This window comes from Hypanus sabinus, chromosome 6, assembly GCF_030144855.1.
Source record: "Hypanus sabinus isolate sHypSab1 chromosome 6, sHypSab1.hap1, whole genome shotgun sequence".
Classification (NCBI taxonomy): Eukaryota; Metazoa; Chordata; class Chondrichthyes; order Myliobatiformes; family Dasyatidae; genus Hypanus; species Hypanus sabinus.
Genome location: NC_082711.1, coordinates 177,713,265 through 177,726,446, shown reverse-complemented (window position 1 = coordinate 177,726,446; position 13,182 = coordinate 177,713,265). Strand labels below are relative to the sequence as shown.

Sequence of the window (13,182 nt, the reverse complement as noted above, 5' to 3'; positions counted from 1 at the left end):
ACAGACTGAGAATTAAACTGATGAAATTTGCCTAGCAACCAACTCATTAAAAGCAGAGTTCAGAAACAGGCCAGCAATCCATTCACTCCCTTATCTCTCCTATAATGGTTAACAGTCTCCAGCCACCATCCTTCAGGAACTCCCATACTATATTCATAAAATAATTTGCCTCATAGCACTTGAAAATAATATTTCTTTGCTGTAGTGCTTTGGAAGATGTTACAGAAATGCAAATCTAAGAATCATAACAAGTCACACTGCTATATCAAATTTCCCCGTATTTTGTCTTCCTTCACACAAAATTGAAAACGGTGCAGGGCGGGGGTGACGGACACACACTGAAAGCAAAAGATTACACAACTAAAATTAATTATCATTCTCTGAGGAGACGATGGTAGGTGGATGGGGACATTTGGTAAGTGATGACAGGCGCCACACAAATGATCTGTCACAATGATTCGCTGCTAATCAATTCAAGATAAATTGGCTCCAAGAACACACGACTTGCTTTGGTTTGGCGAGTAGAATCACCTTTAACAATGGCGCACTGTAAAGATTGCCTCGACTGATTGAACTGTGCATCAAGCCGCAAGGTTATGTCATACCACAAAAACCTCTAGTTCTTCAAATGAAAAAGGGCCGACAACTATCCCTTCCCACATTAATCTTTACGAGACAGACACCGTCATGGCTTTATCGATAGAGGTTTTAAAGATCGACACAGATCACCATCCCCTGCAAATTCTCCATTTAAGGGAGAATTCAATGAATCTTTACCTCTTTCATTTCCATTAACCGTGCATTACATACCTCTGTACTTTAAAAGAATTACCCACTCATTCATTTAAAACATACGATCTTGGAGTTTATTTTTTCGAAGTTAACTTTTAATACTTTTTCACATCTCAGCGAAAAAATAAATAAAACTTTGGCTTCAGCGGTTGTGCAATTTGCAGAGGACTCCATCCAGTGAATGAAAGGCCAGAAACAATCCACATCTATCACTTTCTGGTGGAGATTTTTAGACATTTAAAAAGTTAAATGGATACAACTAGTGGACTTTACTCTTAAATGCTTTCGGCAAAGGCTGCAACCTCCACATAGAGGGATCGGCGACATTTGTTTTTTCCAATTTTTAAAAAACATTTTTTTAATACCACCCAGAATAAATTTCATTTAGGCACATTAAGAGAAAGCGAGCAAAAACACCTCGGCTTCAGAAGCTCGAGCCTCTGCCAGACGTAAGGTGGCAGCTGGTGTGATCGACAACGACCTCGACCAATGAGAAACCAGGCTGATTATCAACGCCCCACCCGCTAAGGGCAAAACAAGCCAATCAATGAAGAGGCGTCGCAGAACTTCCGCCAGCAAGTCCGGTTGCCGGGCGCCCGCCCCTCTTTTGTTAACTCTCCGACGCCACCACAATAATTTTTTTTAAAAAAGGAATGATCTCCAACAGACCAGGGAGGCAGGAGTAATTAAGTAACCCAGGAAGGCCGACGGACACTTACTTTCTGTGGAGCTGACAGGACTGCATAGTTAAACTGTGGGTAAGGTCATGGATTCGTTCGCTCCCTCGGCTCGCGCTGCTTCTGCGGCAAAAAAAACGCCAGACGCAGCGACTGATGGCGCATGCGTTCTGTCAGCTCCCAAGGACGCATGTCATTTGCCGACAACCGGCAGCGCATGCGTATTCACTCCACAATCGGCAGTATCAAAGGGGGCATGTCCTTTACCGGCATGTGCGTCGAGTGTTTATTCATTTCCATAGATGCTGCCTGACCTGCTGAGTTCTTCCAGCATCTTGCGTGTGTTGCTATGGATTTACAGCATCTGCAGAACTTCTCGTGTGTATGATTTACTAAAACACCTGACTGGGAGCCCACAGCATTTCGAGATAGACCATCCCAAAGAATCACAACTCTAATGACAGACCTCTCCCTCTAGTGCCCAAAAGGCAATTCCATCACGCTGCTTCTCTCCTCGGAATCAACATGGGAATATCAGAGTTCTCTCTTTTTCTGCTGAAAGCCTGCTGATTCTAACTTTCTCACTCTTGTCATGTGTTGTGGACATAGCAGGTAGTCTGTATTTATCCCTAATTCCCTTTCAAGAAGATCTGGCATCACTACTTTATTTCCCCTTCCACAAAGTATCAAGGTTCCAAATAAATTTATTATCAAACTGCATATATGAGAGAGGGATTAGCTTTATTTGTCACATATACATCAAAACACACACCGAAATGCATCATTTTGTGTCAACAACCAACGCAGTCTAAGAGTGTGCTGGAGGCAACCCACAAGTGGGCGTTTCTGTACCAGGCCATGATGCAACCATACAGATTATCCTAACTAGTTACATCACAGCCTGGTGTAGAAACACCAAAGCTCAAGAATGGAAAAGCCTACAGAAAGTATTGGATACAGCCCAGGTGTGTCGACGCTTCACCTGTGAGTCTGACGGGGTTGTATACTGTGTTCGGTGCTCTCGGTGCGCCTCTTGTATATCGGTGAGACCCAGTGTAGGTTGGGAGACTGCTTCGCCGTGCATCTACTCTCTGTCTGCCAGAACAGGCGGGATCTCCCAGTGGCCATCCATTTTAATTCCACTTCCCATTCCCATTTTGATATGTCCATCTTCCTCTGCTGTCAGGATAAAGCCACACTTAGGTTGGAGGAACAACACCTTGTATTCTGTTTGGATAGCCTCCAACCTGATTGTATGAACATCGATTTCTCAAACTTCCAGTAACGCCTCCCCCCACCCTGTCACCATTTCCCAACCCCTTGTCCATCTTTTTGCCCACCATTGTCTCCCTCTGGTGCTCCACCTCCCCTCCCCTTTTTTTCTTTCATGGCCTTCTGTCTCTTTCACCATTCAATTTACTAGCTCTTTACTTCATCCCTCCTCCTCCAAGTTTCACCTATTGCCTGGTGTATCTCTCTCCCCTCCACCCACCTTTCAAATCTACTCCTCAGCATTTTTTCTCCAGTCCTGCCGAAGGATTTTGGCCCGAAATGTCAACTGTACTTTTTTCCATAGATGCTGCCTGGCCTGCTGAGTTCCTCCAGCATTTTGTGTGTGTTGCTTGGATTTAGCCCAGATTATTACAGCAAGAACATATCTACAAGAAGTGCTGTCACAAGAAAGCAGCATCCATCATCAAAGTTCAAAGTAAATTTATTATCAAACTACATATGTCACCTATACAGTACAAACCTGAGATTCATTTTCTTGTGGGTGTACTCAATGAATCCAATAACCATAATAGAATTGATACTGCACCAACAGGGTGAACGATCAGTGTGCAAAAGACAACAAACTGAAAAAATACAAAAAGAAAGAAATAAGAAGTTGGCATGGAAGTTGAAAGCAACACACACAAAATGCTGAAGGAACTCAGCAGGTCAGGCAGCATCTGTGGAAAAGAGTAAACAGTTGGTGTTTCATGCTAAGACCCTTCGTCAAGACTGAGAGCGAAGGGGCAAGATGCCTGAGTTAAATGGTGGGGGTGAGAAAGAGATTAGCTGGAAGGTGATAGGTGAAGCCAGGTGGGTGGGAAAGCTCAAGGGCTGGCTGGAGACGAAATAATCTGATAGGAGAGAAGGGATCATGAGAGAAAGGGAAGGAGGAAGGGACCCAGGGGGAAGTAATAGGCAGGTGAGAGGAAGTAAAATTTCAAAGTGGTGAATCGAGGAAGGGGGTATTTTTGTTTACCAGAAGGAGAAATCGATATTCATGCCATCAGGTTCAAGGGTACCCAGATGCAATATGAGGTGTTGCTCCTCCACCCTGAAGGTGGCCTCATCTTGGCACAAGAAGAGGCCATGGATTGACACATTGGAGTGGGAATTGGAATTGGCCACCGGGAAGTTTTGCTTTTGATGGATGCAATGGGGGTGCTTGACAAAGTGGCCCCCCCAATTTATGACAGGTCTCATCCGCATCGAGCACCGGTCACAATAGACGACCTCAGCAGATTCGCAGGTGAAATATTGCCTCACCTGGAAGGACTGTTTGAGGCCCTGGAGGTGAATGGGCAGGTGTAGCTGTTTGGCTACTCACTTCAACTCTCCCTCTCATTCCCTTTCGGATTTGTCCATACATGGCCTCCTTTACTGCCATGATGAGGCCCAACTTCGGTTGGAGGAACAATATCTCATATACCATCTGGGTAGTCTCCAGCCCCTTGGTATGAACATCGAATTCTCCAACTTCCGGTAATTCCCTAACTCTCCCTTCCCCATCCCACCTTCACTCTATCTCCTCTTCTAGCTGCCTATCACCTCTCATGACTCTGCCTTTTTCTGCTACCCATAGTGCTTTCCCCTTAGATTCCTTCTTCACCTCCCCGGCCTATCCCCTCCCTGCTTCCCCTCCCCCACCCCTTGATCTTCTGTTTGGTTTTCCACCCTCTCCCCACCTTCTTTATAGGGCCCCTGCCCCCTTCTTCTTTAGTCCTAACGAAGCGTTTCAACCCGAAAAGTTGACTGCTTCTTTCAACGAATGCTGCCCGACCTGCTGAGTTCATCCAGCTTGTTTGTATGTCTTGATTTGACTACAGCATCTGCAGTGTACTTTGTGTTTTGCTCTTCGGCTGCTTGCAGGGATAAGTGCCTCAAGGGAGATTAGTGGGGAGGGACGAATGGACAAGAGAATCCCAGAGATCCCTGTGGAAAGTTGAGGGGAGTAGGTAAAGATGTGTTTGGTGGTAGGATCCTTTTGGGGTTGGAGGATAATGTGTTGGATCTGGATGCTTATAGAGTGGTAGGTAAGAACAAGAGGGACTCTGTCACTGATACAATGGCAGGAAGATGGGGTGAGTGCAGATGGACAGGAAATGGAGGAATTGCAAGTAAGGGCAGTGTCATATGCTAAAAGTGATTACAAAAAATGCACACAACTGGAAAAGTACTGGCAGTGATAATACTCATAATTATTTTTTGCACGTTGGTTGTTTCTCATTCTTTTTGTGTGGTTTTTCATTGATCCTATTGTATTTCTTTGCTCTACTGTGAATACCCACAAGAAAATGAATCTCAGGGTTTATATAGACAATAGACAATGGGTGCAGAAGAAGACCATTCGGCCCTTCGAGCCTGCACCGCAATTTTGAGATCATGGCTGATCAATTACTATCAATACCCGGTTCCTGCCTTGACCCCATATCCCTTGATTCCCCTATCCATAAGATACCTATCTAGCTCCTTCTTGAAAGCATCCAGAGAATTGGCCTCCACTACCTTCAGAGGCAGTGCATTCCAGACCCCCACAACTCTCTGGGAGAAGAAGTTTTTCCTTAACTCTGTCCTAAATGACCTACTCCTTATTCTCAAACCATGCCCTCTGGTACTGGACTCTCCCAGCATCTGGAACATATTTCCTGCCTCTATCTTGTCCAATCCCTTAATAATCTTATATGTTTCAATCAGATCCCCTCTCAATCTCCTTAATTCCAGCGTGTACAAGCCCAGTCTCTCTAACCTCTCTGCGTAAGACAGTTCAGACATCCCAGGAATTAACCTTGTGAATCTACTCTGCACTTCCTCTACAGCCAGGATGTCCTTCCTTAACCCTGGAGACCAAAACTGTACACAATACTCCAGGTGTGGTCTCACCAGGGCTCTGTACAAATGCAAGAGGATTTCCTTGCTCTTGTACTCAATTCTCTTTGTAATAAAGCCCAACATTCCATTAGCCTTCTTCACTGCCTGCTGCACTTGCTCATTCACCTTCAGTGACTGATGAACAAGGACTCCGAGATCTCTTTGTATTTCTCCCTTACCCAACTCTACACCGTTCAGATAATAATCTGCCTTCCTGTTCTTACTCCCAAAGTGGATAACCTCACACTTATTCACATTAAACGCCATCTGCCAAGTATCTGCCCACTCACCCAGCCTATCCAAGTCACCCTGAATTCTCCTAACATCCTCATCACATGTCACACTGCCACCCAGCTTAGTATCATCAGCAAATTTGCTGATGTTATTCTCAATGCCTATCTCCAAATCGTTGACGTAAATTGTAAACAGCTGTGGTCCCAATACCGAGCCCTGTGGCACCCCACTAGTCACCACCTGCCATTCCGAGAAACACCCATTCACCACTACCCTTTGCTTTCTATCTGCCAACCAGTTTTCTATCCATGTCAATGTCTTCCCCCCGATGCCCCGAGCTTTGATTTTACCCACCAATCTTCTATGTGGGACCTTATCAAATGCCTTCTGAAAATCGAGGTACACTACATCCACTGGATCTCCCCCATCTAACTTCCTGGTTACATCCTCGAAAAACTCCAACAGATTAGTCAAGCATGATTTACCCTTGGTAAATCCATGCTGGCTCGGCCCAATCATACATATACTCTACTTTGATAATAAATTTACTTTGAATCAAGTGTTGCCACAAAGCATACCCATAACTTACTAACCTTAACACGTACCTTTTTGGATTGTGGGAAGTACCCAGAGGAAACTTACATGGTCTCAGGGAGAACGTATGAACTCCTTATAGACAGCGTCAGGAATCAAACCCCAATCAGTGATCAGTGGTGCTATAAAATGATTGCTCTACAATGCCACCATAGAATATTTCAGAGTGTCAAGGAGATATATAGTAGTCTGTTACCATTTACTATCTTGAGATTAATTTTCTTGCAGGCATTAATGGGGGGAAAAGAAGTAAAACAATAGAATTTACAAAACACACACAAAATGCTGGAGGAACTCAGCAGGCCAGGCAGCAATCTATGGAAAAGAGTATAGTTGTCATTTCAGGCCAATTCCTTTCATCAGGAGTCTTTTCCATAGATGCTGCCTGGCCTGCTGAGTTCCTCCAGTATTTTATGTGTGTTGCTTGGATTTCCAGCATCTGCAGATTTTCTCCTTGTTTGAGAATTTTTGAAAAATTATACATAAACAGACAAAGGATGACACAGTGCCAAGAGGTACAGGAGCCTTAGGTCCCACACCACCAGATTCAGGAACAGTTATTACCTTACCTGGTTCCTTACCCAAGGGTATTAATGGGAATAAGCGCCCACTACCTATTAAATGCTCCCAGTAGTGTGTCTTAAATAGCCTCTGACAACCAAGTCTAGCTCCTGGCCCTCGCATGTGGTTTAGCTACTAAGCCTGGTGGAACCATATCTACTGACAGGAGAAGGGGCAAAGGAGGGATACTGGTGCCTTAAAACCAGTCGTTTTGGGCAGATGGGGCTTGTTTACCATGATTGGCAGCTCATTTAGGAGAAGGAAAGCTCTGACCTCAAAACTCCACTGCCTTGTGGCTATACCCACTCACAGGGAAGGCTCTGGGAGTAAACCCCAAAGGAAAAATCTGGAGCTGGAGTTCCTAAGGCAGTCCTACGTTGAGTTCAATGTTAACTGGCAACTCCTGCAATGCCGCTGGTGCCCAAATGTTTCAGTCTCTGCTGATCCTTTTGGTTCATCAGCTGTGTGGAGAGAGGGAGCCTGCAATACAAGAAACAGCTGGCTCTCCATAATATATTGCCCTGGTCTGCATTTCATCCATGGTCCAACTGAGGCCTCAGACTCAGTTAACCTAAACCATCAGGCTCCTGAACCAGTGGAAGGAGTTTGTCCATTCTCTCCCTGACCCTTTGGGTGGACCGGTTTCCTTCCACTTTCCAAAGACCTATGGCTTGGGTTAGTAAGTCGTGGCTGTACTATGCTGAGGCCAGAAGCATGCCAACACTTGCGGGCTGCCCCCAGCATAAATATCATGTGCTGGTTGTTGACGCAAATGACACATTTCACTGTTTGTTTCAATATACAAGTCATAAATAAAGCTTATCTACCTAAAAACAACTAATGAGTAAAGAAAGATAAACCATGCAAGTAAAAAATAATATTGAGAACATGAGTTTTAAAAAGTCCTTGAAAGTGAGTCTGTAATCCATAGAATCAGTTTAGAGTTGTGGTGAGTGAGTAAGGTTATCCACACCGGTTCAGGAGCCTGATGGTTGTAGGGTAATAACTTTCCTGAACCTGATGGTGTTAGACCTAAGGCTTCAGTACCTCTTATCTTATGGTAGTAGTGAGAAGAGTGTGTGGCTGGGATGGTGAGGGTCTTTGATAATGGATGCCGTTTTTTGTGGCTCAATGGTATGGACAGCTTTGCCGATGATGGACTGGTCTCTATCTACCACTTTCTGTAAACTTTTCCATACCTGAGCATTGGTGTTTGCATACCAGCATACTCTCCACTGTGCCTCCTGAGAAGTTTGTCAACATTTATGGAGTCATGTCGAATCCACTTGTAATGTCCTGGTTAGGATTTCGACTGCTATGCTGTGAGGTATTTTATTTTAGCAATTTTCTATAAAAGTGTGCCCCAGCAGTAACCCTGTGACAGGGTTACACACACAAACTTCTAAGAAAAGGGAGGTACTGTCAGGCTTCTTTGTGATGCTGGTCCCAAGACAGCTCCTCTAATCTGTTACCATCAAGGAACGTACAGCTACTGACATAGCTGGATCAGCCATTCACAATTAAAATCTCCTGAAACAGATCCACCCAGTTAATTCTCAGGTGGATGTTGAAGACTCCCAAATCCCATGTCTATGAGCAGGAAGTGTTCCCCAGTATCCTGTGACTGACATCAATAAAGTGAGATGATAGAGTCACTTTCACATTACTTGTGAGTGTCCTGCGCTAATTGGTTATCCTGTTTCCTTCATTAGAACACTTCATGGGTCACAAAGCCCTCTGGGTTGTCCAGGGATTCCAAGTAAAGCATTAGAAGATTAAAAAGATTACAATTATTTGTCATATGTACATCGAAACACAGTGAAATGCATCATTTTGCATCAAATCAAATCAGTGAGGATGAGCTGGGGGCAGCCCGTAAATGTTACCAAGCTTCCAGCACCAACAGAGTATGACCTCTACATACTAACCTAATAAGTTCAATTCTCATTCAACCATACATGAACACCCAAGAATACAGCCAAACAAAACAATGTTACTCCAGGGCCAAGGTGCAAAATACACACAGCACAAAGCACAAGTAGCACATATATGTATTTGGAATGTGGGAGGGAACCGACACGGTCACAGGGAGAACGTAAAAACTCCTTACAGACAATGACAGCAATTGAACTCTAATCTTACAGTTGGTATGCTATAAAGCGTTACAATAACTGCTATACTACCATGTTATGAAGCAACAACCCTTGTCTCAATAAACACAAAGGAAACTGCTGCAGCCCTGGAGAAGGGCTGATTAGAAGTGAGTGATAACCAGTGCACAATCTCTGGACCCGAATCTTGATTTGAGAGTTCGGCCCAGCACTTTTAATGAATCTGTCCATTGTGTTACATGGTTGTATAGACACTGAACCATTCATTTTGTGTAACTATATAGTGTCCTGTGACAGTTGCCTCCAGTTATAGATAGAAATCCTAATTAGGTTGTTTGGAAATTTTAATAGGCTACTCAACATTTTCATCTCCAAACAAGCCTGTAGCCATAAGAATCTGGCACAGATCTTCCTCGCCTTGCTGCCTGAAGGCACTGCCTTGTCTGTCATTAAGCAATCAGCTTTGAGGTAATTTAGTGCACACTGACGTGCAGGTGCTCATTTGCCCTTTATCCCTGTGTTAATGTATTACATTAAAAGTCAGCCAGTCTGCAAACATCAACTCCAGTCTCTTTCTTTAAAATGTTTTACCCATCTTGAAAGTTGAATTGAAGCTCTTGTGCTAAAGAAATGAAAAAGAACTTACATAGCTTTAGAGCGGCGCAAACAAAATACTACAGAAACTCAGCGAGTCAGGCAATATCCATCAAAAATAATGAACAGTTCCATCTCCAAGAGGCTGAACAGGCTTCCAAAGTTAACATCTTATCTGAAAGCCAGCAACTGCTGTATCACCAGAGTCCTGGTCTGGGTTCAGTGGTAAAAGTTTTTGGACCATGCTTTGAACTTTCCACCTTCTGAATGAAGCTGTTCATGTACCAGATTGTTCTCTATTTTTGTCAGTGGGTCCCAATTTAGATTAAAGATAAAAGCCCCATTAACCTGATCAGCATAGCAGTTGAATGTATTGTGGAAATCTCATGTTCAGTGCTTATTGTAATTTGACCATAAAGCATTGGAACAGAATTAGGCAATTTCATCATGGCTGATTTATTTTCCTTCTCAACCCTATAACCTTTGACACCCTCACTAATCAAGAACCTATCAAACCCTGCTTTAAATATATCCAATGACTTGGCCTCCACAGCTATCTGTGACAAAGAATTCCACAGAATCACCATCCTCTGACTAAAGAAATTTCTCATCCCTGTCTTAAATAGACATTCTTTTATTCTGAGCCTGTGCCCTCAAGTCCCAGATTCCTCCACTGTCGGAAACATCCTTTCCACATCCACTCTATCTAGGTCTTTCAATATTTGATAGGTTCCGATGAGATCCCCTCTCATTTTCTAAACTCTGGTGAGTACAGATCCAGAGCCATGAACGTTGGAAGACATGACTTGATAATTCCATCTTCCTTCCTCTGAGGAACTATCAGTGACCAGCAATTATTGTACTACCCTGCACTGTTTGGTGCATTTTATGTAGTCGTGTGCAGGTCTGTAGTCTAGAGCAGTTTTTATGTTATTTTACGTAGTCTAGTGTAGCCTTGTGCAGTCTCACATGGTCTAGTGTAGTTTTCTGTTGTTTCATGTAGCACCAGGGTTCCGGAGGAACGTTGTTTCATTTTTACCGTGTTCTGTACCAGCAGTTTATAGTTGAAATGACAATAAAAGCAACTTGAACTTGAACTTGATCAGCTCATCACAGATTGATTCCAGGAGATGATGTGTGAAAAATCTCCTGCAGTCCCAGAGTCAACTCCTACAATAACCATGAAGGAAGCCCCAGGACCTGAGACTGTTTCACAGCCACGTTTCACCTGCCAAGCAGAGTAACCCCCACCACCCCCACCTCCAGTCAGGAAAGATGCTCTCCCACAAGAATAAGAAATCCTCTGCAGTGATTAACTCTTTAGGCCTGAATGGGACGATTTAAAATTTACAATGTTATGGACATCTGTATGTTGTAGTTGTATTATGTAGTATACTGTGTATATAGTTGAGATGCATTCTCTATTGAGTTGGAGTTTATAGCTAAGCAGGGAGGAGTGATGCGTATTTAATATTTAAGTAATATTGAGTCATATTGTAAATATTGTTTGATTAAGTATTCTTGATTGTTTAAGTAATTGATTATGGGTTATATTATCAATATGTGAATTGCATGCATCATCAGGCTACCACATGATACGTACGCTTCTTGTTTAAAGTTAACACAAAGTTAGACTTGAAGTTTCGAACTCCTGTGTCTTCCTTCGAATTAGGTTAATGTTTTGAAGATACAAAGCATAACAGATTCCTGGAGATGATGAGCTGCCATCAAAGCACATGGAAGTGGGACGGCAGCCTAGACCTTTAGAATGAGAATTGAAATCAATTTAAAATCACCGGCACATGTCATGAAATTTGTTGTCTTTGTGGCAGCAGTACCTTGCAATACATAATAATAGAAACAAATGCGAATTACAGTATATATCTATTGTTAAATTAAATAGTATTGCAAAAATAATAAAGTAGTGAGGTAGTGTTCATGGGTTTAATGTCCATTCAGAAATCAGATGGCAGAGGGGAAGAAGCTGTTCCTGAATCATTGAGTGTGTGTTTTCAGGCTCTTGTACCTCCTTCCTGATGGTAGTAATGAGAAGAGGGCATCTCCTACGTGATGTGAGTTCTTAATGATGGATGCTGCCTTTTGAGGCATTGGTGCTTGAAGATGTCCTGGATATTAAGGAGGCTAGTATCCATGATGGAGCTTTTTGAGTTTATGACTTTCTGCAGCTTATTTCAATCCTATGCAGTGCCTGCCCCCCATCCCCCAACCCCAATACCAGATGTTGACGCAGCCAGGTAGAATGCTTTCCACAGTATATGTGTAGAAATTTTCAAGTGTCATGGGCAAAGGATAAAGAAACCCTTGCACTTTTCTTCTGTCCTTCAGGATGCCTCAGCTAATCAAATTCAAATTCAGATTTAATTGTCATTCAACCATACATGAATACCCACAAATACAGCCAAACAAAACTGGATTAACTCTGGGGCCAAGGTGCAAAGCACAGTACCAATAGTCACACAGCACAAAGCACATACAAGTTAGCTGCAAAATACATAATTTTAATTAAAAAACACAAAGTGTAATGTTTTAATGGCAGCTGGTTTGTAACGTAGGAGACAAAAGCAGACAATGTATGCGTAGCAAGCTCCCAAAAATATATGTAATGTCTATAAATACATGAGATTCTGCAAAGCTGGAAATACACGGAACACTGGAGGAACTCAGAAAGTCAGGCAGCATCTATGGAGGGGAATAAAACAGTTGGCGTTTCAGGCTGAGACCCTTCATCAGAACTGGAAAGGAAGGATGCAGATGCCAGGATGAGAAGGTGGGTGGAGAGGACAAGCTGGCAGGTGATAGATGAGACCTGCTGAGGGAGGAGATGGGTGGATAGGGGACGGGGAGTGGGGATGAAGTCAGAAGCTGGGTGGTGGTACATGGAAGTAAAGGACTGAAGAAGGAATCTGATCAGAAAGCAGAGTAGACCATGAGAGAAAGGGAAAGAAGTGGGTAACTAGGGGGAGGTGATGGACAGGTGAGGAAAAGAGAAAGGATAAGAGGGGAACCAGAATGGGGAATGGAAAAAGACATAAGGGGGAGGGGGAAGTAATTACTGGATGTTAGAGAAATTGATGTTCATGCCATCAGGTAGTCATGAATACTACCAAATGGTTAAGGAATTTATCAATTTACCATTATTTCCTTGAGATATCACCCCATAAACTTTAGTCCAGCGAAGAGAAGGCAGTGCCTCAGCATAATGCCTTGTTTTTAAAGGCGACAACTTCAATACTAAGAGAATCTTCTCTGATATTTGTCATGGTGGAGAGGCTTGTGAATTCCTGAGAGCAATGCCATTGGTTAGGGTCACCCAAGGTCAAGGGGGAGGTGGCAGAAAAAGAGCAATCGAACCAAGACCTCAACAATGGAGCCAGCTGAAGATGATGACACACTACAATGATATGAAGGCAGAGTAAAGCTGCAGCAGTAAAAGGTCTCCAACCATCTTGCATTCCATG

At 43.3% G+C, this 13,182-nt stretch overlaps 1 protein-coding gene across 4 annotated transcripts in view; it reads right to left on the bottom strand.

Annotated features, from left to right (window-relative positions):
* fam222ba (family with sequence similarity 222 member Ba) overlaps positions 1–2,660 on the bottom strand; it is a 145,532-nt gene extending 142,872 nt beyond the window's left edge. For 3 of the 4 annotated variants that reach the window (XR_009512879.1, XR_009512878.1, XR_009512877.1), the window contains exon 1: positions 1,512–2,660. The gene's annotated coding sequence lies outside the window, so the exon portion shown is untranslated. The remainder of the gene's footprint in view (positions 1–1,511) is intronic. The other variant, XM_059973683.1, reaches the window with a different exon arrangement.
* Positions 2,661–13,182: the final 10,522 nt, after the last annotated feature.